Genomic DNA, 22,345 nt, shown 5'->3' on the forward strand with positions numbered 1-22,345 from the left:
ACGATATCCACCCTAGGTTCCCTGTGAGGGTCTGGTGTCACTGATAGGCTAGAACACATCAGGGTTCCCAGTGAGCTGTCCTAGTTTATATACGAATTCGGCCCACTGTGTGCTGGTGGATTTCCCCCATTCCTATTATTACTTCCCATTCCAGGGTTCATGGTCTGTGATAGTTGCAGCAGTGTCTTTTGGGATTGTCCTTGTGGAATATTCCCCATGCTTTGCGGCTGCACCCCTTGCTGCGCTCCTTGTGCTTGTTGTTGCACCGCGTGATTCTGTGCACCAAACTGCTGTAAAACTGCGTGTGGATTTGCCATGCCTGCTCCTATTCCTTGGCCGTTCTGCATCATGCCTTGATTTATGCATGTGCGCGCCAAATGCCCTTTCATTCCGCACAGCCAACAAACTGGCGGTGGTCGGACCATTTGCCCATTTGACATATCTTGCTTACCATTTTGCATATTTTGGGAACCTCCCTGATTGTGTTGGAAACCTCACTGATTGCTCTGCTATCCTCTTCACCTAAATCCTCTTCCCCTTGGATAGAATCCAGCATTGCCCTGATTATTCTGCTGCGGACTAGCCACCTGCTGCGTGCTTGATTCAGTGGTGCTAGTTACCATGGCTTCCTCAAGAGCATATTTTGACAATTTCTTTTGCACCAATTTCGCTTCCTCACCTTTTCGAGTTGCTTCCCTTTTGTGATTCTTTTCCTGCGACAGTCTACAATAATGTACGATGGTCAACTGTATTTCAGCCTAAGGCTTGGCTTCGATTCCCACAATTTCTTGAGTTGTTTCTGCGCCGGCTCTGGCAGTCCTTGGCACAGGATATGGTAAAACACACATATAGATTTCATCCACGATTCATGAGTCTCAAGCACCCATGCATCTTGGAAATTCTGTATATAAATTAACAGATCTTCAGACTCCTTCATTTTTCGAGTCATTATAGCTCCCATATCAGAAGTATCTGGGTATAGTACTCGTAGCGCCTTCCATACTGCGGCTCTACAATTGTTAAATGGAGCTCTGTCATGTGAAGTATTAATTGTGGTTACGCCAGGGTAGCCTGCTTGTGCCCACACATCGTCTACTCTCTCCCCAAGTATGGTGATCAGGAGACCTTTGATGTCCCCTATAGCTAGCGTGTTGCCTCCTGTCATTTTTTCTAACTCATATATCCATTTTTTCCGGCTCCTGATGTCAGCATTGGAAGCTTGTTCTTCAGATTTTCTCGATCCATGTGTGGCCATGGAATATATTGTGGTCTTATTCCCCCCTTCTCGAGCAACGAAAATTGGAATGTGTAGCCCTCTCTCTCTTCTCTCATTGTTCTCCTGTCTATTGCAGGGGTAATATTCCCGCATCGCCGTCTACCTGGCAATGCCCATAGTCTGTCCACATAGGGCGGCAAAGACACCCCCCTCTGATCGTGAGATACTTCTTCATATCGGTCAGGCTGCGTGGTGGACTCTGATGCTCTTGGTGTAGATTCACTATTGTTTGACCACCTTATTCCTTTTTCCCTTGGGAGTCGTCTTTCGCTCCGTCCCTCTTCTGAATTTACCTTGCGCTCCTCCCTTTCGGAGTAGGACATTGTCTGTCCCCAACTAGTGTGACTTCTCGTGTCCTCCTTGTTCCTACTTATTTCTAATCTATCCAGGGATAGCCCTCTATTCCCACTACTTCGAGTGAGCTTCTCAGTATCATACAGCTGAGTCCTTTCCAGGCACTCGTTTTCCCCCTCCCCTTGGGGTATTTGTTCTAGCCCCATTTCATCATATATTCTATCGATCGTTTCTCCGATGCTTCTGGTGTCGAAGTCATCATCAATATTTGTCCTGGATGTGCCTGGTACTGAATCGTACGCAGTAAAGAATTCCTCGATGTCTTCCCAGTCTACAACTGGAGCAGGTTTTTTAACCTGTCTCCCCAGATATTCAAGATTGCATGCTCTCTGTCTTTGCTTGCGTTCTACGTCGTCATCAAATTCTTTGCGTTTCCTCGCCTCTTCTTTGACCCTATCTTCTTCCTTTCTCTTTCCATTTCTACGTTCATCTGCCCTTCGAATTTCCTCATCTCTTTGTCTCCTTATTCATTTTTCATGTATCCTTTGCTCTTCTTCTAACCTTTGCTGTTTCTGTCTGTCTTGATCCTAGGCTGCTCTTGGGTTTGCGATCGGGCTGTCTTTCTTGCTCTTCGTGATATAGCTGTTCTCGCCTTTGTCTGTCTTTCCTTCTTATCCTTTCATCTCCGAACTCCTTTTCTTTCCCCTTCCATCTCTTCCCTTGTCTCTCCTTGTCGAGAGATGCACTTCTGTGCCTGATCTTTTCTTTCGTCATTGCGTCTCTCCTTGTCCCTTGGGACTGCGGAGGTAATATTCTTGTCCTCATCTTTCCCTTGATTTTCATCACTACTATGTGTAGGTGACTCTTATGCAGGGTTGCTGCACCCCGTGGCTGCTTTAAGTTCCCTCACCGGGTATAATCCCTCGTCCTTACTTTCTTAAACTTTTGTTTCGGGTGGGGCAGGTGGCACGGTAGGTGTTTCACCCCCTCTGTGCATACATTAGGTATCCAATCTGTTGGCGGTTCTTACTCCTTTCCCTGTTCATACATTTTCCATAACTCGAGAACAGCAAGGTGTTTTTCTAACTTCTTGCCTGTATATGTGGCATGCAAATATGTCGTCATATGTTGTAAAACGGCTTTAGATAAAGACCCATTTTGTGGCCACGGCATAAACATCTTGTGGGCAGTACCTTTAACCCACTCGGTACTCTATTTCTTTAGCTTGGGTGCGTGCTTTGGCAACTGTTTGCATAAGTGTGCTAATGGAGTCATGTCTTCTATACTTAAATCTTTTCCCTTTCCTCTTATATGACACTTATAAATGCTTTTGTGTGATTTAAACAGCTCCTAACAATATGAGCGAGCACCAAATATCGCAAGCTCCAATCCAAATTTCCACAACATTTTCTATCTTCCGATTTATTCAAAAAACATCAATTCACATGCGATTTTATCTCAGCTATTAAATTGCACAAATTTAAATCAGTTCTCTAAGAAAAATATTTTACATATGACGTCACAACAAACATATAAGACAGACACTTGACAGACTAGACAGACTCCAGCTGGACACAGATATCTCTGCCTCTAATCATTACCCCTTCATGGAGTGTAAACGTACCCCTTTCACGACGTCTTTAAACATTGTGGTAGTCTAATTGTTCCCCATTATGTGGGACTCTGGGTACACGTTTCTTCTAGCCGCTATATTAAAGCGCAGGAATAAGGCGAATCCTCTCACTTCTCGGGTGTCTTCCCCGGTAACCTTTTATGTACTTTTTATTATTCTTGAGTCATTGTTCCCGTAGGAATGGGAAGGGAAGTGTGGGGAACACGGGTCCCTTCAGGCCTTCACTGCAGGTTCTTTAAAAACTACCACTGTCTACGGGGAGCTTCACGGTCTACTCAGCCGAATGGCAAAGGACTTGTGATATTGCCGAAGACCTAGAGTTACTTTATGTCAACGGTCAATAGGTGTCTTACTTTAATCAATAATCGATAATCAAACCATCCTCTGCTACCAAGTGTACTGGGGAGACCCCGGCTGGCCCATAGAGCTGGGGTTTGCTCCGGAGTACTTTAAGACAAGGTAGCTGCACCTTTGAGATGGATGGGGGTGCAGGTTTATTACTCCAACACCAATCAATAAGGACAACTCAATGGTTTGGCAAAGGGAGTCTGTTTAATGACAAGTACAAAAAATGGGGAGTCATGGAAATCAACAGTGATGCGATAGTCTGTCTCACTTCAACTCCAAGAACTTCATTCAAACAATAACATTTATACTCAAAACTCGTCATAATTGACGTGTAACACTTAAAAGTTAACATGCAATTCTATTGGTTAGGAAAAGGTAACTTTAATATAGGTACTATATCTGTATATGATAACGGAGTGAGGGGATTGGATAAACACTATCAGGTGGGCATCTAAGCCCTTCCTTCAAACATCACTATTGTAGACGTCACTAAGAGCACGATGTCCCATTGGTTCTGCCATCTATAGGACCCTAGATTATTTAGTCCATTGTGATTGGGTTGGCTTCAACCCCATGCATACATTTCCTCTTTACTTAGCAGCACGCAGAATGGTCAGCCAGGTGCAGGGAGCCCCACAATTCACCCGGCCTTCCTTCAATCCATCATTACTTTAGTGTCTATGTGTCAATTAGTTCGCTGTGGTTGGCCTCAAAACTGCATCTTCTAGTCAGGAAAAAATATGATATCTCTATCTGGGCGGCTGCCAAGTGTAGGCGTGAACACATGCTCCTTCTCGCTCGGGTGGTCACGTGCTGCTCACACCGTGAATTTGCAGAGTTTCCCTCAATTTGTGCATTTAATTCTTATTCGGTTTGCCACCTGCCTACGCCTCCTTCTCTCGACCTTCCAAAGACAGGATATTCTGCTCTTAAGTTTCAATTATGCAAAGCTACTGTTTGTTCCTTCTATTGGTCTGACCTTGGCTCTTCCTGGCGCAAGTTGCATCTGCTGAATTTCGATTCAGCCGTCTCTTCTCGTTTCAGCTGGAATATGAATCTTGTCCTGTTTGGCCTCTAGTAACCTGAGTTGATTCTGCTTTTGTGTAAAGTAGACTCGCACTTATAATACTGTGCTTCGTTTTGAGGTAGATTATGTATAATGGCGCTTGCCGCTCTATTATTCTACTTAGCATAGCAAGCCGCACTGTTTTCTTAGCTTTCCTGCGGTATCAAGCATATGTACAGGCATTAGCTGGTTGAAGGGCTTCATCCTGCTTTACAGCTTAAGCTTCTTTATATTTCAACATGGTGCTCCCCTTCTAGGTTCACGATATCCTTATTCATGGCATTTCGTCTCTTGTGTTATCCTTGGGTCGTCATATCTTCTATCTGCGAGTCCGTCCGGACCTTCGTGACGTCACCATTTGTCTTCCATCAAGGCCTTTTTGGTTTCTTCCGGGACGGTACTTAGGCAATCATCATTTCGTCTTATATGCTGGTAGGGTTTTCTCAATGGATACCTTACTGTCCATGGTTTTCTGGGTATTGGTACTTCAACAGGTGTTGTTCTTCTGATAGGCACTGGGCAGAGCCCTACTGCGGCTCTCTGCCGGTGTATTTGTTCATCATACATCATATATTTTGGTGTGAACGTTCCTGGTACTTCAAAATGGGTGATGGGAATGCAGACTTTATTTGGGACCTCCTCAACACTGGCATCCCCAATTCCTGCTGGAGGTGGTGCGGAGAAAAGGGCACAGTGGGTCTCTTATGGTGGAAATGTAAAGTCTTCAGGCTTATTGGAAATACATTATTTCACATATTAAAGACCTCACAGGGGTTATGCTGCCATGGGATCCAAGGCTGGTGATACGGATGAAGAGGGGCACTGCTCCTTAGGAGGGTCGAAAGAAAGGGTTATCAGCCAGCTTCTCCTGGCAGCCAGAATCACCTTGTTGGCTGCTTGGAAGCGACTAGAAGGCTCATTTGTGGCTCAATGGTGGGTAAGAATTTGGTCGTTAGTAGCCATGGAGAAAATGACAGCTATTCTGAATGGCACCTCTCAGGCCTTCCACCCGGCCTGGTTCCCAGTTATTGTCCACCTGACGAACCACAAACATTTAACTCACAAACCCCAGATGTTTCAAAACTTTGACCTGTTGTGAACCTGAGTTTGACAGTTTATTATTATGCTGTGACAGTGGCTTCTTTTCATTTCTTTTTCTTAATGTTATTGTTTGTTGATGTATCATCTGCTGTTAACTGCTTATTAATGACTATTATGGTTATACATGAAGAAAATGCTAAACAAAGCATGTTAAAAAAAAGAAATGGCTTCATCCCAGCAACACAAGGGTCAAAATCAGATTCCAACCACTGATGGACTAGGCAATCATGTGACAAGAGCTTGTGTCATCACTTTGGGACTCTGTAGAGGCGTCCAGCCAGGGGCGTCCCAGTTAAGGGTGAAACAGTGAAGTGTGAAGACTAGCCGTTCCCCAGCCTCTTGGCCTCTTCGCCTATGAGCCTTTGCTTTGTCCCTGCTGCACCTGTGAGTACTCCTAGCTGGCTAATTACTGTGCTGTCTCTACACATTGCAGTACTCCCATCCAATGCATTTGTTCCTGCTGCTCATGCTGCTCTTCCTACTCACCTCTCCCCATGCTTTCTCCAGTCACGTTACAACTTCTTCCTTTCCTATCCCTATCATAAAAGACACATCTCGAAACTGCCACTGCTCCATCTCTCTTGCAGCTCATATTTCCAACAAACAAAGCTGACGAGCTAACTATCTAACTATACCTCCCCTAACACCTATCCACCTCACCTCTCTTCCTCTGACACTCAACTTCTCCACTCTTCATTACCGCATGAACTGAACATTGCACTCTGGAATGCTAATTCTGTAGGAAACAAAACTTCCTTTATCACTGACTACTTTCACACCAGCTCTCCTCTCTGAGACTTCCTTGCAATCATTGAAAACTGGATTTCTCCATCTGACACTGCCACCCTGGCAGCCGCCCTACATGACCCCAAACTATTTACTCTCCTCGTCTGATTGGAAGAGGTGGGCCTCCTCTCCTCTGGTCAGACATCTACTCTCTTCACACCTCAATGCTGCACACATTCACACATCTCCAATGCCACATCCTCTCCTATCTCTTTTGAATTCATCTTCCCTACTACTGTTCCGCCTTACTCAGTTCACATCATCTCCACCTATCGCCCTCCTGGTCCCACTGAACCATCTGAACCATTCTTTGATTAAATTGGGCAACTCCTTGACTCTCTTTCCACAAAATATCACCTCATTTTCTGAGGTGACTTTACCCTTCCCTCTCCAACCACTTCTCAGAATTCTGAACTTCAGACTTTTCTTAATGATCAAGCTCTCCACTCTATCCATAGCCTACTTATCCACACTGGGGGTGTCTCTTTGGATCGCTTATTCGCCACCTCTCTCTCAGCCACTAATACTACTGTCACTGCATCCCTACATGATCACTCCATTGTTTCCAGTCCTTTCCACCCTCTGACCTCTCCTCAGCACTTGCCTCACCTAGTACTAAAGGGAAATTGAAACTTTCTGCCATTGCTCTCTTTCTCTCTGGCCTACAGTTCTCGCTCCCCTCCTTCACACCTAATGCCACTTCCACTAACACTGCCTTCTCCAGCTTCCAATCACTGCTATATGACTCATTCTCCTCTTACTTCCCACTGCTAACTTTCAGCCCTAAGTTTCAGCATCCTCACCCATGAGTCACGCCATTCATACACTTAGTCCACACAGAAATGCGTTGGCTGTTGTGCAAATGGAGGTGTACCCACTCACACGAGGACCTGAAACTTTACATCTGTGCCGTGCACTAACTCTCTCAAGTGCTCTCTTGATTGAGCAAAAACGTATTTCTACTGCAACCTCATTGGCTTTCACTCCAACCATCCTTGCGAGCTACAGGGTACCCTGAACTCACTCCTCACTCCTCCTAAACCTAGGACTATGAACTCCACTCTCACAGCTAATGACCTAGCTGAATACTTTAGTGCAAAAGTGTCCAGAATTAGACACTCTCCTGACCTACCACACACTCCCTCCTCCTACATTCTACACTCCGCCTACTCTACCATCCTCCTCTGCCTCTATCTCCCACTTTAGTCACACTAATAATGAAGACGCATTATCTCTACTGATCAATGGTATGCCCACGTGTCCCCATCAGACACTCTTGTTCCTCAGTTAGTCAAGCCTATTGCCCCTTTAATGGCCTCTCATCTCGCTAACTGTTTTCAACCTATCCTTAGACTCTGCTTGCTTTCCCTCCATTTTCAAAACGGTCCTCCCTCTCCTAAAAATGTAAGGGTCTGACCTGAATCTATTGGCTAACTTTTGCCCTGTGTATCTCCTTCCACACTACTCTAAATCGCTCAAAAGGGTTATGTTCAACCGCCTTAAACATTTCCTAGGCATCCATAACCTCCTACACCCCTACAAGCAGGTTTCTGCTCCGGTCACCATACGGAAACTCTCATGAATGTCTCCAACTTTATCTCCTCTTCTAAGCACTCCAACCTGTCCTCTATCCTAATTCTCCTTGGCCTTTGACACTGTCGATCACTCTGATCTCCTTAATACTCCCTTTCTTCTTGGGATTCGTGATCACGCCTGGATTGAAACCTACCTTGCGCCTCACCAATTCTCTGTCTCCTGGAACAACAACACCTCTCAACTCCCTCCTCTAACTGTTGGTGTACCAAAGTGCTCTGTCTTGGGTCCTCTCCTCTTTACAATCTACGCCTCTGCTCTTGGTGCACTTATCTCCTCCTTTGTGTATTCGTACCAACTCTTTGCGGACAACACCCACATCTTCTCTTTTCCTGAACTCTCCACTGATCTCTCTCTAACAAAATTTCAAAATGTCTCTCTGCCATTAAATACCCAATGGCTTAAAACCCTCTGATGTTAAGCTCTGCCAAATACTCCCTCTCATCCATTCCCCTGCCTATCCAATGCCCACCTGACACCCTCTCCTACTCTTCTTCAGCTAGATACCTCTGTGTCATCTATGACCCTTCTCACACCTTCTCTACTTTCATCTCCAAAACTGCAACAGCTGTTCACCTCAACCTCCTAAAAATGAGTCAAATCAGGCACCTCCTTCCTTCCAACACTGCTAAGCATCTCTTAACCACGCTTGTCTTCTCTAAACTGGACTACTGTGTCAGCATCCTCTTTGGTCGCCCCAACTTTGCTTTCTGTCTAATGACAACTCCTCTCGACAAGATCTTTAACTTTGCTACCAGGACTCTTTTTGAACTCCCTCACTTCACACCTACTTCCTTGTACCGTCATTGTCAGCTGCATGGCTGACAATGTAAAACAGGGCTAGATTTTGATTTCTGGTCCTGGTTCACAAATCTATCCGTAGAAAGGCACCACTGTATCTATCCTCATCTATTCAACTCTACAAACCTTCTTGTAATCTCTGCTTTGCCTCATTGACTACCCTTGTGGCTCCTTGCCCTCCCTGCGCTTCCTCTCGCTTCTGCTTTTTCTCTCTTCTTGCTCGACTTGCATGGAATTATCTTCCCCTGGACTTCCGAGAAACAGGCCATAACGATTTGTTCAAAATAAAACTAAACACCTACCTCCTCACCTCCCAGTTACCCTCTTAACTTACCTCTCATTTGCCTTCTAGCTAAAAATGTTCCTTCGCTTCTACCCTGTACCTCACTTTCTACTGCCTTCACTCTAGCACTTCATCCATCATGGTCACATTCCTAACACAGAGGGCCGTACCACCTACCTTCACTTAGACATGCCTAATGTTAGTTGTCCTTAATCTATGTATGTCCACCCATGCATGTATTGTCCCTGGTGAGTGCTCCATTTACTCCCCCCACAACCTGGTCAGAATGTCACTCAAACTCACCCCATTGTAAGTAGCTCACTGATTCCCATCAAATCTGATTTCTTATCTATTGTACGTTCATTTGTGATTAAAAAAGGGCATTGTTCTTCCCTGTATAAATAAAATAAATAAATAAATGTATTGCCTCTTAGTTTGGTGATTGCTCATGGCACCATCACTTGGGAGCCATTGTACCCCTCAAAGAGAAAACTAAAATATATTAAGTACTGCAATATTTGGTTGGCAAGGACTTTCCTGGGCCTGGATTGTCTAAGGAGTCCTCCAGCCCAATTCATTTTTAACACTCACTCATCAACCATAGGATCCCCATCTGCTACACAGTTTGTGAGTGGGGTGGTGGAGGAAAAGAAACTCATTTTAGGCATGGGGACTGCTTGCAAAACCCTGAGGCTTGCTACCTTGAACACATTGCTTCACCTTTTCTCTCCTCTCTCCCCCAACCCGGTACATGGAGGTGCCACCTGGTGATTCCACTTTTGCATGCTGGAGGAATAAGGCAAGCTCCCATTCGCAGCTCTGTTTTCGACTTGCTCCTCTCTTCCCAGACAGGAGGGCATGAGTCTCCCAAAAGGTACACATTGCATTAGCCTCGGATGGATTATTTGCTGGCCCAACCAGGATACAAACTTGTGACCGCAGTGTGCACACAAATTGCTGCAGCAGGTGCATCAACCTTCTGAGTTGCCATATAAAGTATATTCAAATTATCTATGGTGGAGGGGTTACCTAATTGAGGATAGGTTAAAAAAAAAAAAAGGATTGATATATGAGAAATGTAATTCTGGAAAATCAAAAGTAATGCAATGTTACGGAAGTGGGTTTTGTATGTCACAGCGTCTTCCATTTGGGAGGTTTTTCTGCACTGCAAAAATGATCGAATGCAATGCTTGGAATGAATCCTGACCATTATCATTGCTCTGGGCAGCCTTCCATCCCGTAGGCTGTCATTAGGAGTGAGCCGGTCTGGAAATAAGGGGCAGTAGGAATGGTACCGGCACCCCTCCCGGACAAGCTCACTCCAAGTCTGCCGCGAGGGGCTGTGAACTACCGACAGGCCTGACTTACTGGTAGTCCAGGCCCCTACCGGCAGATAATCACTGAAGAACCGGCACCATTACTAACGGTGCCGGTGCTTCAGTGTTCGCATACCCTAAAGTCGTATGGGACTCCACGGGAATGGGAACTTACCGCTCTGCAGCTGCACGTAATAACCCAGTATTACCAGGATGCGCGGTGGCGGAAACTGTAAGGCAGGGTTTCCAGTATGCGCCAGTACTACCGGCGGCCGACCGGCAACCTCATTAGTCTTTTATTTTGTCAGCCTAATTACCTAAGGGCCTCAGCCAGTTGCAAACCAATCTTGGTCCTGCCACATGTGCATGGTATGGAAGGTTGCCCAGAATAATGCTGGTGGTTATAATTCAATGAAAACCTTTTATCCATCGCTTTTTAGTTTTTGTAAAAAAAAGATTGTCATGAAAAAAAAATACCTAACGAGATTGGTATGCCAGTCGACTAGAATCTAGATCCTACTACACTAAGAATCAAGCTACTAAAAAAAGCTTGCATCTGGAGCCATATGCAGAACATAGATATTGGAAGACAAAAGAAAAACTTTCAGGGCCTAGTAGTTCATACATACCTACCTAGCAGCCCCAACTGTATATATTGACATGTCCTTCCCTGTATTATAGGGTTCCATGTGTTAATATTCCCGCAAAAATATTGCGATACAAAAATAACGCCATATTTTTGCAGCGATATTGACCCATGGACCCTGCGGGGGACACCCCTGTAACCGCTGCATTATTTTAAAATGTGTGGGGACACCCCCGCAACCCCCGCTCCCACAAATGATCCCCCCCAAAAATATCACCTATGGCGGGACAAACGCCCATATGTACGGCGATATTTTTGGTGGGGATATTTTGTAGGGATACCGTATTATAGGAAGTGGTTTCTGCTATTAAGACTAAAGCACTTTCCATGTCTGGCAGAGCTGGGTCCACGGATGGGCCTAGACTTGAGAAGCGGCACGGTATGGGAAACTATTCGACATTCATTGATGCATTGTGGCAAGCAATCTTCTCTTAGGCATGTCTTTTTTGATACATGTGTACATAGCTGAAATTCAGCTCAGTTGCCCATCCATGCTCCAACACAGTAATCTGGTTAGCCGCCTGCACCTGCTCAACCTCAGATACCCACCTATCCTCCACTTGCTGCGTAGCCATTAGCGCCTGCTATGCCTTGTATACCCGCCAATCCTCCACTTGCTGCGTAGTCATTAGCGCCTGCTCCACCTCTGATACCCATCTATCCTCCAGTTTCTGCGCAGCCATTAGTGCCTGCTCCACCTCTGATACCAACTTATCCTCCAATTTCTGCGCAGCGATTAGCGTCTGCTCAACCTCTGATACCCATCTATCCTACAGTTTCTGCGCAGCCATTAGCGCCTGCTCACCCTCTGTTACCCACTTATCCTCCAGTTTCTGCACAGCCATTAGCGCCTGCTCCACCTCTGATACCCACCTACCCTCCAGTTTCTGCACAGCCATTAGCGACTTCTCAACCTCTGATGCCCATCTATCCTCCAGTTTCTGCACAGCCATTAGCGCCTGCTCCACCTCTGATGCCCACCTATCCTCCAGTTTCTGCACAGCCATTAGCGCCTGCTCCACCTCTGAGACCAACCTATCCTCCAGTTTCTGCGCAGCCATTAGCGTCTGCTCAACCTCTGATACCCACCTATCTTGCAGTTTCTGCACAGCCATTAGCGCCTGCTCAACCTCTGATACCCATCTATCCTGCAGGTCCTGCACAGCCATTAGCGCCTGCTCCACCTCTGATACCCATCTATTCTGCAGTTTCTGCACAGCCATTAGCGCCTGCTCCATCTCTGATGCCCACCTATCCTGCAGTTTCCGAACAGCCATTAGTGCCTGCTCCACCTCTGATGCCCACCTATCCTGCAGTTTCTGCACAGCCATTAGCGCCTGCTCAGCCTCTGATGCCCACCTATCCTGCAGTTTCTGCACAGCCATTAGTGCCCACTCCACCTCTGATGCCCACCTATCCTGCAGTTTCTGCACAGCCATTAGCACCTGCTCCACCTCTGATACCCATCTATCCTGCAGGTCCTGCACAGCCGTTAGTGCCTGCTCCACCTCTGATACCCACCTATCCTCCAGTTTCTGCACAGCCATTAGCGCCAGCTCAACCTCTAATACCCACCTATCCTCCAGTTTCTGCACAACCATTAGCGTCTGTTCAACCTCTGATACCCACTTATCCTGCAGTTTCTGCACAGCCATTAGCGCCTGCTCAACCTCTGCTATCCATCAATCCTCCAGTTTCTGCAGAGCCTTTAGCGCCAGCTCAAACTCTGATACCCACCTATCCTCCAGTTTCTGCACAACCATTAGTGCCTGCTCGACCTCTCATGCCCACCTATCCTGCAGTTTCTGCACAGCCATTAGTGCCTGCTCCACCTCTGATGCCCACCTATCCTGCAGTTTCTGCACAGCCATTAGCGCCTGCTCAACCTCTGATACCCATCAATCCTCCAGTTTCTGCAGAGCGTTTAGCGCCAGCTCAAACTCTGATACCCACCTATCCTCCAGTTTCTGCACAACCATTAGTGCCTGCTCCACCTCTCATGCCCACCTATCCTGCAGTTTCTGCACAGCCATTAGTGCCTGCTCCACCTCTGATGCCCACCTATCCTGCAGTTTCTGCACAGCCATTAGCGCCTGCTCAACCTCTAATACCCATCTATCCTACAGTTTCTGTGCAGCCATTAGCGCCTCCTCCACCTCTGATATCCACCTATCCTCCAGTTTCTGCACAACCATTAGTGCCTGCTCCACCTCTCATGCCCACCTATCCTGCAGTTTCTGCACAGCCATTAGTGCCTGCTCCACCTCTGATGCCCACCTATCCTGCAGTTTCTGCACAGCCATTAGCGCCTGCTCAACTTCTGATGCCCACCTATCCTGCAGTTTCTGCACAGCCATTAGCGCCTACTCAGCCTCTGATGCCTACCTATCCTGCAGGTTCTGCACAGCTATTAGCGCCTGCTCCACCTCTGATGCCCACCTATCCTGCAATTACTGCACAGCCATTAGCGCCTGCTCCACCTCTGATACCCATGTATCCTGCAGGCCCTTCACAGCCATTAGTGCTTGCTCAACGTCTGATACCCACCTATCCTCCAGTTTCCGAACAGCCATTAGTGCCTGCTCCACCTCTGATGCCCACCTATCCTGCAGTTTCTGCACAGCCATTAGCGCCTGCTCAGCCTCTGCTGCCCGCCTATCCTGCAGTTTCTGCACAGCCATTAGCGCCTGCTCAGCCTCTGATGCCCACCTATCCTGCAGTTTCTGCACAGCCATTAGCGCCCGCTCCACCTCTGATGCCCACCTATCCTGCAGTTTCTGCACAGCCATTAGCACCTGCTCCACCTCTGATACCCATCTATCCTGCAGGTCCTGCACACCATTAGTGCCTGCTCCATCTCTGATACCCACCTATCCTCCAGTTTCTGCACAGCCATTAGCGCCAGCTCAACCTCTGATACCCACCTATCCTCCAGTTTCTGCACAGCCATTAGCATCTGCTCAACCTCTGATACCCACCTATCCTGCAGTTTCTGCACAGCCATTAGGGCCTGCTCCACCTCTTATAGCGCCTGCTCAACCTCTGATATCCATCAATCCTCCAGTTTCTGCAGAGCCTTTAGCGCCAGCTCAAACTCTGATACCCACCTATCCTCCAGTTTCTGCACAGCCATTAGCGCCTGCTACGCCTCGGATACCCAACTATCCTCCACTGGCTGCGTAGCCATTAACGCCTGCTCCACCTCTTATAGCACCTGCTCAACCTCTGATATCCATCAATCCTCCAGTTTCTGCACAGCCATTAGTGCCTGCCCCACCTCTGATGCCCACCTATCCTGCAGTTTCTGCACAGCCATTAGCGCCTGCTCAACCTCTGATACCCACCTATCCTCCAGTTTCTGCGCAGCCATTAGCGTCTGCTACGCCTCGGATACCCGCCTATCCTCCACTTGCTGCGTAGCCATTAGCGCCTGCTCCACCTCTGATACCCATCTATCCTCCAGTTTCTGCGCAGCCATTAGCGCCTGCTCCACCTCTGATAACCAGCTATTCTCCAGTTTCTGCACAGCCATTAGCGCCTGCTCCACCTCTGAGACCAACCTATCCTCCAGTTTCTGCACAGCCATTAGCATCTGCTCAACCTCTGATACCATCTATCCTCCAGTTTCTGCGCAACCATTAGCGCCTGCTCCACCTCTGATATCCACCTATCCTCCAGTTTCTGCGCAACCATTAGCACCTGCTCCACCTCTGATACCCATCAGCGCCTGCTCCACCTCTGATACCCACCTATCCTCCAGTTTCTGCACAGCCATTAGCGCCTGCTCCACCTCTGAGACCAACATATCCTCCAGTTTCTGTGCAGCCATTAGCGTCTGCTCAACCTCTAATACCCATCTATCCTACAGTTTCTGTGCAGCCATTAGCGCCTGCTCCACCTCTGATATCCACCTATCCTCCAGTTTCTGCGCAGCCATTAGCGCCTGCTCAACCTCTGATACCCATCTATCCTCCAGTTTCTGCACAACCATTAGTGCCTGCTCCACCTCTCATGCCCACCTATCCTGCAGTTTCCGCACAGCCATTAGTGCCTGCTCCACCTCTGATGCCCACATATCCTGCAGTTTCTGCACAGCCACTAGCGCCTGCTCAACCTCTTATGCCCACCTATCCTGCAGTTTCTGCACAGCCATTAGCGCCTACTCAGCCTCTGATGCCCACCTATCCTGCAGGTTCTGCACAGCTATTAGCGCCTGCTCCACCTCTGATGCCCACCTATCCTGCAGTTTCTGCACAGCCATTAGCGCCTGCTCCACCTCTGATACCCATCTATCCTCCAGTTTCTGCACAGCCATTAGCATCTGCTCAACCTCTGATACCATCTATCCTCCAGTTTCTGCGCAGCCATTAGCGCCTGCTCCACCTCTGATATCCACCTATCCTCCAGTTTCTGCGCAACCATTAGCACCTGCTCCACCTCTGATACCAACTATCCTCCAGTTTCTGCGTAGCCATTAGCGCCTGCTCCACCTCTGATACCCACCTATCCTCCAGTTTCTGCACAGCCATTAGCGCCTGCTCCACCTCTGAGACCAACCTATCCTCCAGTTTCTGTGCAGCCATTAGCGTCTGCTCAACCTCTAATACCCATCTATCCTACAGTTTCTGTGCAGCCATTAGCGCCTGCTCCACCTCTGATATCCACCTATCCTCCAGTTTCTGCGCAGCCATTAGCGCCTGCTCAACCTCTGATACCCATCTATCCTCCATTTTCTGCACAACCATTAGTGCCTGCTCCACCTCTCATGCCCACCTATCCTGCAGTTTCCGCATAACCATTAGTGCCTGCTCCACCTCTGATGCCCACATATCCTGCAGTTTCTGCACAGCCATTAGCGCCTGCTCAACCTCTTATGCCCACCTATCCTGCAGTTTCTGCACAGCCATTAGCGCCTACTCAGCCTCTGATGCCCACCTATCCTGCAGGTTCTGCACAGCTATTAGCGCCTGCTCCACCTCTGATGCCCACCTATCCTGCAGTTTCTGCACAGCCATTAGCGCCTGCTCCACCTCTGATACCCATCTATCCTGCATGACCTGCACAGCCATTAGTGCCTGCTCAACCTCTGATACCCACCTATCCTGCAGTTTCCGAACAGCCATTAGTGCCTGCTCCACCTCTGATGCCCACCTATCCTGCCGTTTCTGCACCGCCATTAGCGCCTGCTCAGCCTCTGATGCCCACCTATCCTGCAGTTTCTGCACAGCCATTAGTGCCTGCTCCACCTCTGATAACCACCTATCCTGCAGTTTCTGCACAGCCATTAGCACCTTCTCCACCTCTGATACCCATCTATCCTGCAGGCCCTGCACAGCCATTAGTGCCTGTTCAACCTCTGATACCCCCCTATCCTCCAGTTTCTGCACAGCCATTAGCGCCTGCTACGCCTCGGATACCCACCTATCCACCACTTGCTACATAGCCATTAACGCCTTCTCCACCTCATATAGCACCTGCTCCACCTCTGATATCCATCAATCCTCAAGTTTCTGCACAGCCATTAATGCCTGCTCCACCTCTGATGCCCACCTATCCTGCAGTTTCTGCACAGCCATTAGCGCCTGCTCAACCTCCAATACCCACCTATCCTTCAGTTTCTGCACAGCCATTAGCATCTGCTACGCCTCGGATACCCGCCTATCCTCCACTTGCTGTGTAGCCATTAGCGCCTGTTCCACCTCTGATACCCATCTATCCTCCAATTTCTGCACAGGCATTAGCGCCTGCTCCACCTCTGATAACCACCCATTCTCCAGTTTTTGCACAGCCATTAGCGCCTGCTCCACCTCTGAGACCAACCTATCCTCCAGTTTCTGCGCAGCCATTAGCATCTGCTCAACCTCTGATACCATCTATCCTCCAGTTTTTGTGCAGCCATTAGTGCCTGCTCCACCTCTGATATCCACCTATCCTCCAGTTTCTGCGCAACCATTAGCGCCTGCTCCACCTCTGATACCCATCTATCCTCCAGTTTCTGCGCAGCCATTAGCGCCTGCTCCACCTCTGATACCCACCTATCCTCCAGTTTCTGCACAGCCACTAGCACCTGCTCCATCTCTGAGACCAACCTATCCTTCAGTTTCTGTGCAGCCATTAGCGTCTGCTCAACCTCTGATACCCATCTATCCTACAGTTTCTGTGCAGCCATTAGCACCTGCTCCAACTCTGATAGCGACCTATCCTCCAGTTTCTGCACAGCCATTAGCGCCTGCTCCACCTCTGATACCCACCTATCCTCCAGTTTCTGCACAGCCATTAGTGCCTGCTCCACCTCTGAGACCCACTTATCCTCCAGTTTCTGTGCAGCCATTAGCGTCTGCTCCACCTCTCATACCCATCTATCCTGCAGGTCCTGCACAGCCATTAGCGCCTGCTCCACCTCTGATACTCACCTATCCTCCAGTTTCTGCACAGCCTATAGCGCCAGCTCAACCTCTGATACCCACCTATCTTCTAGTTTCTACACAGCCATTAGCGCCTGCTCAACCTCTGATACCCACCTATCCTGCATTTTCTGCACAGCCATTAGCGCCTGCTCCACCTCTGATACCCATCAAACCTCCAGTTTCTGCACAGCCTTTAGCGCCTGCTTAACCTCTGATACCCACCTATCCTCCAGTTTCTGCACAGCCATTAGCACCTGCTCCACCTCTGATGTCCACCTATCCTGCAGTTTCTGCACAGCCATTAGCGCCTGCTCAACCTCTGATACCCATCTATCCTCCAGTTTCTGCACAACCATCAGCGCCTGCCCCACCTCTGATACCCATCTATCCTCCATTTTCTGCGCAGGCATTAGCGCCTGCTCCACCTCTGATGACCACCTATTCTCCAGTTTCTGCACAGCCATTAGCACCTGCTCCACCTCTGAGACCAACCTATCCTCCAGTTTCTGCACAGCCATTAGCATCTGCTCAACCTCTGATACCATTTATCCTCCAGTTTTTGTGCAGCCATTAACGCCTGCTCCACCTCTGATATCCACCTATGCTCCAGTTTCTGCACAGCCATTAGCGCCTGCTCCACCTCTGAGACCAACCTATCCTCCAGTTTCTGTGCCGCCATTAGCATCTGCTCAACCTCTGATAACCATCTATCCTCCAGTTTTTGTGCAGCCATTAACGCCTGCTCCACCTCTGATATCCACCTATGCTCCAGTTTCTGTCAAGCCATTAGCGCCTGCTCCACCTCTGATATCCACCTATTCTCCAGTTTCTGCGCAGCCATTAGCGCCTGCTCCACCTCTTATACCCACTTATCCTCCAGTTTCTGCGCAGCCATTAGCGCCTGCTCCACCTCTGATACCCACCTATCCTCCAGTTTCTGCGCAACCATTAGCGCCTGCTCCACCTCTGATACCCATCTATCCTCCAGTTTCTGCGCAGCCATTAGCGCCTGCTCCACCTCTGATACCCACCTATCCTCCAGTTTCTGCACAGCCACTAGCGCCTGCTCCATCTCTGAGACCAACCTATCCTTCAGTTTCTGTGCAGCCATTAGCGTCTGCTCAACCTCTGATACCCATCTATCCTACAGTTTCTGTGCAGCCATTAGCGCCTGCTCCAACTCTGATAGCGACCTATCCTCCAGTTTCTGCGCAGCCATTAGCGCCTGCTCCACCTCTGAGACCCACCTATCCTCCAGTTTCTGCGCAGCCATTAGCATCTGCTCAACCTCTGATACCCATCTATCCTCCAGTTTCTGCACAGCTGTTTGTGCCAGCTCCACCTCTGATACCCACCTACCCTGCAGTTTCTGCACAGCCGTTTGCGCCTGCTCCACCTCTGATACCCATCTATCGTCCAGTTGCTGCACAGCCATTAGCGTCTGCTCCACCTCTCATACCCATCTATCCTGCAGGTCCTGCACAGCCATTAGCGCCTGTTCCACCTCTGATACTCACCTATCCTCCAGTTTCTGCGTAGCCTTTAGCGCCAGCTCAACCTCTGATACTCACCTATCCTCCAGTTTCTGCACAGCCATTAGTGCCTGCTCCACCTCTGAGACCCACCTATCCTCCAGTTTCTGCCCAGCCATTAGCGCCTGCTCAACCTCTGATACCCATCTATCCTCCAGTTTCTGCACAACCATTAGTCCTGCTCCACCTCTGATGCCCACCTATCCTGCAGTTTCTGCACAGCCATTAGCGCCTGCTCAACCTCTTATGCCCACCTATCCTGCAGTTTCTGCACAGCCATTAGCGCCTACTCAGCCTCTGATGCCCACCTATCCTGCAGGTTCTGCACAGATATTAGCGCCTGCTCCACCTCTGATGCCCACCTATCCTGCAGTTTCTGCACAGCCATTAGCGGCTGCTCCACCTCTGATACCCATCTATCCTGCATGCCCTGCACAGCCATTAGTGCCTGCTCAACCTCTGATACCCACCTATCCTCCAGTTTCTGCACAGCCATTAGCGCCTGCTCAATCTCTGATGCCCATCTACCCTCCAGTTTCTCCACAGCCATTAGTGCCTGCTCCACCTCTGATGCCCACGTATCCTGCAGTTTCTGCACAGCCATTAGCGCCTGCTCCACCTCTGATAACCACGTATACTGCAGTTTCTGCACAGCCATTAGCGCCTGCTCCACCTCTGATACCCATCTATCCTGCAGGCCCTGCACATCCATTAGTGCCTGCTCAACCTCTGATACCCACCTATCCTGCAGTTTCTGCACAGCCATTAGCGCTTGCTACGCCTCGGATACCCACCTATCCACCACTTGCTGCATAGCCATTAATGCCTGCTCCACCTCTTTTAGCACCTGCTCAACCTCTGATATCCATCAATCCTCCAGTTTCTGCACAGCCATTAGTGCCTGTTCCACCTCTGATACCCACCTATCCTTCAGTTTCTGCACAGCCATTAGCGTCTGCTACGTCTCAGATACCCGCCTATCCTCCACTTGCATTGTAGCCATTAGCGCCTGCTCAGCCTCTGATGCCCACCTATCCTGCAGTTTCTGCACAGCCATTAGCGCCTGCTCCACCTCTGATAACCACTTATACTGCAGTTTCTGCACAGCCATTAGCACCTCCTCCACCTCTGATACCCATCTATCCTGCAGGCCCTGCACAGCCATTAGTGCCTGCTCAACCTCTGATACCCACCTATCCTCCAGTTTCTGCACAGCCATTAGTGCCTGCTCCACCTCTGATGCCCACCTATCCTGCAGTTTCTGCACAGCCATTAGCGCCTGCTCAACCTCTTATGCCCACCTATCCTGCAGTTTCTGCACAGCCATTAGCGCCTACTCAGCCTCTGATGCCCACCTATCCTGCAGGTTCTGCACAGATATTAGCGCCTGCTCCACCTCCCATGCCCACCTATCCTGCAGTTTCTGCACAGCCATTAGCGCTGCTCCACCTCTGATACCCATCTATCCTGCATGCCCTGCACAGCCATTAGTGCCTGCTCAACCTCTGATACCCACCTATCCTCCAGTTTCTGCACAGCCATTAGCGCCTGCTCCACCTCTGATGCCCATCTACCCTCCAGTTTCTGCACAGCCATTAGTGCCTGCTCCACCTCTGATGCCCACGTATCCTGCAGTTTCTGCACAGCCATTAGCGCCTGCTCCACCTCTGATACCCATCTATTCTGCAGTTTCTACACAGCCATTAGCGCCTGCTCCACCTCTGATGTCCACCTATCCTGCAGTTTCTGCACAGCCATTAGCGCCTGCTCAGCCTATGATGCCCACCTATCCTGCAGTTTCTGCACAGCCATTAGTGCCTGCTCCACCTCTGATGCCCACGTATCCTGCAGTTTCTGCACAGCCATTAGCGCCTGCTCCACCTCTGATACCCATCTATTCTGCAGTTTCCGAACAGCCATTAGTGCCTGCTCCACCTCTGATGCCCACCTATCCTGCAGTTTCTGCACAGCCATTAGCGCCTGCTCAGCCTCTGATGCCCACCTATCCTGCAGTTTCTGCACAGCCATTAGCGCCTGCTCCACCTCTGATGCCCACCTATCCTGCAGTTTCTGCACAGCCATTAGTGCCTGCTCCACCTCTGATGCCCACCTATCCTGCATTTTCCACACAGCCATTAGCGCCTGCTCAACCTCTTATGCCGACCTATCCTGCAGTTTCTGCACAGCCATTAGTGCCTACTCAGCCTCTGATGCCCACCTATCCTGCAGGTTCTGCACAGCGATTAGCGCCTGCTCCACCTCTGATGCCCACCTATCCTGCAGTTTCTGCACAGCCATTAGCGCCTGCTCCACCTCTGATACCAATCTATCCTGCATGCCCTGCACAGCCATTAGTGCCTGCTCAACCTCTGATACCCACCTATCCTCCCGTTTCTGCACAGCCATTAGCGCCTGCTCAACCTCTGATGCCCATCTATCCTCCAGTTTCTGCACAGTCATTAGTGCCTGCTCCACCTCTGATGCCCACCTATCCTGAAGTTTCTGCACAGCCATTAGCGCCTGCTCCACCTCTGATACCCATCTATTCTGCAGTTTCTACACAGCCATTAGCACCTGCTCCACCTCTGATGCCCACCTATCCTGCAGTTTCCGAACAGCCATTAGTGCCTGCTCCACCTCTGATGCCCACCTATCCTGCAGTTTCTGCACCGCCATTAGTGCCTGCTCAGCCTCTGATGCCCACCTATCCTGCAGTTTCTGCACAGCCATTAGCGCCTGCTCCACCTCTGATAACCACCAATACTGCAGTTTCTGCACAGCCATTAGCGCCTGCTCCACCTCTGATACCCATCTATCCTGCAGGCCCTGCACAGCTATTAGTACCTGCTCAACCTCTTATACCCACCTATCCTCCAGTTTCTGCACAGCCATTAGCGCCTGCTACGCCTCGGATACCCACCTATCCACCACTTGCTGCATAGCCATTAATGCCTGCTCCAACTCTTTTAGCATGTGCTCAACCTCTGATATCCATCAATCCTCCAGTTTCTGCACAGCTATTAGTGCCTGCTCCACCTCCGATGCCCACCTATCCTGCAGTTTCTGCACAGCCATTAGCGCTTGCTACGCTTCGGATACCCACCTATCCACCACTTGCTGCATAGCCATTAATGCCTGCTCCACCTCTTTTAGCACCTGCTCAACCTCTGATATCCATCAATCCTCCAGTTTCTGCACAGCCATTAGTGCCTGCTCCAACTCTGATACCCACCTATCCTTCAGTTTCTGCACAGCCATTAGCG

This window comes from Ambystoma mexicanum, chromosome 2p (assembly GCF_040938575.1).
Source record: "Ambystoma mexicanum isolate Mex_15411 chromosome 2p, UKY_AmexF1_1, whole genome shotgun sequence".
Taxonomy (NCBI): Eukaryota; Metazoa; Chordata; class Amphibia; order Caudata; family Ambystomatidae; genus Ambystoma; species Ambystoma mexicanum.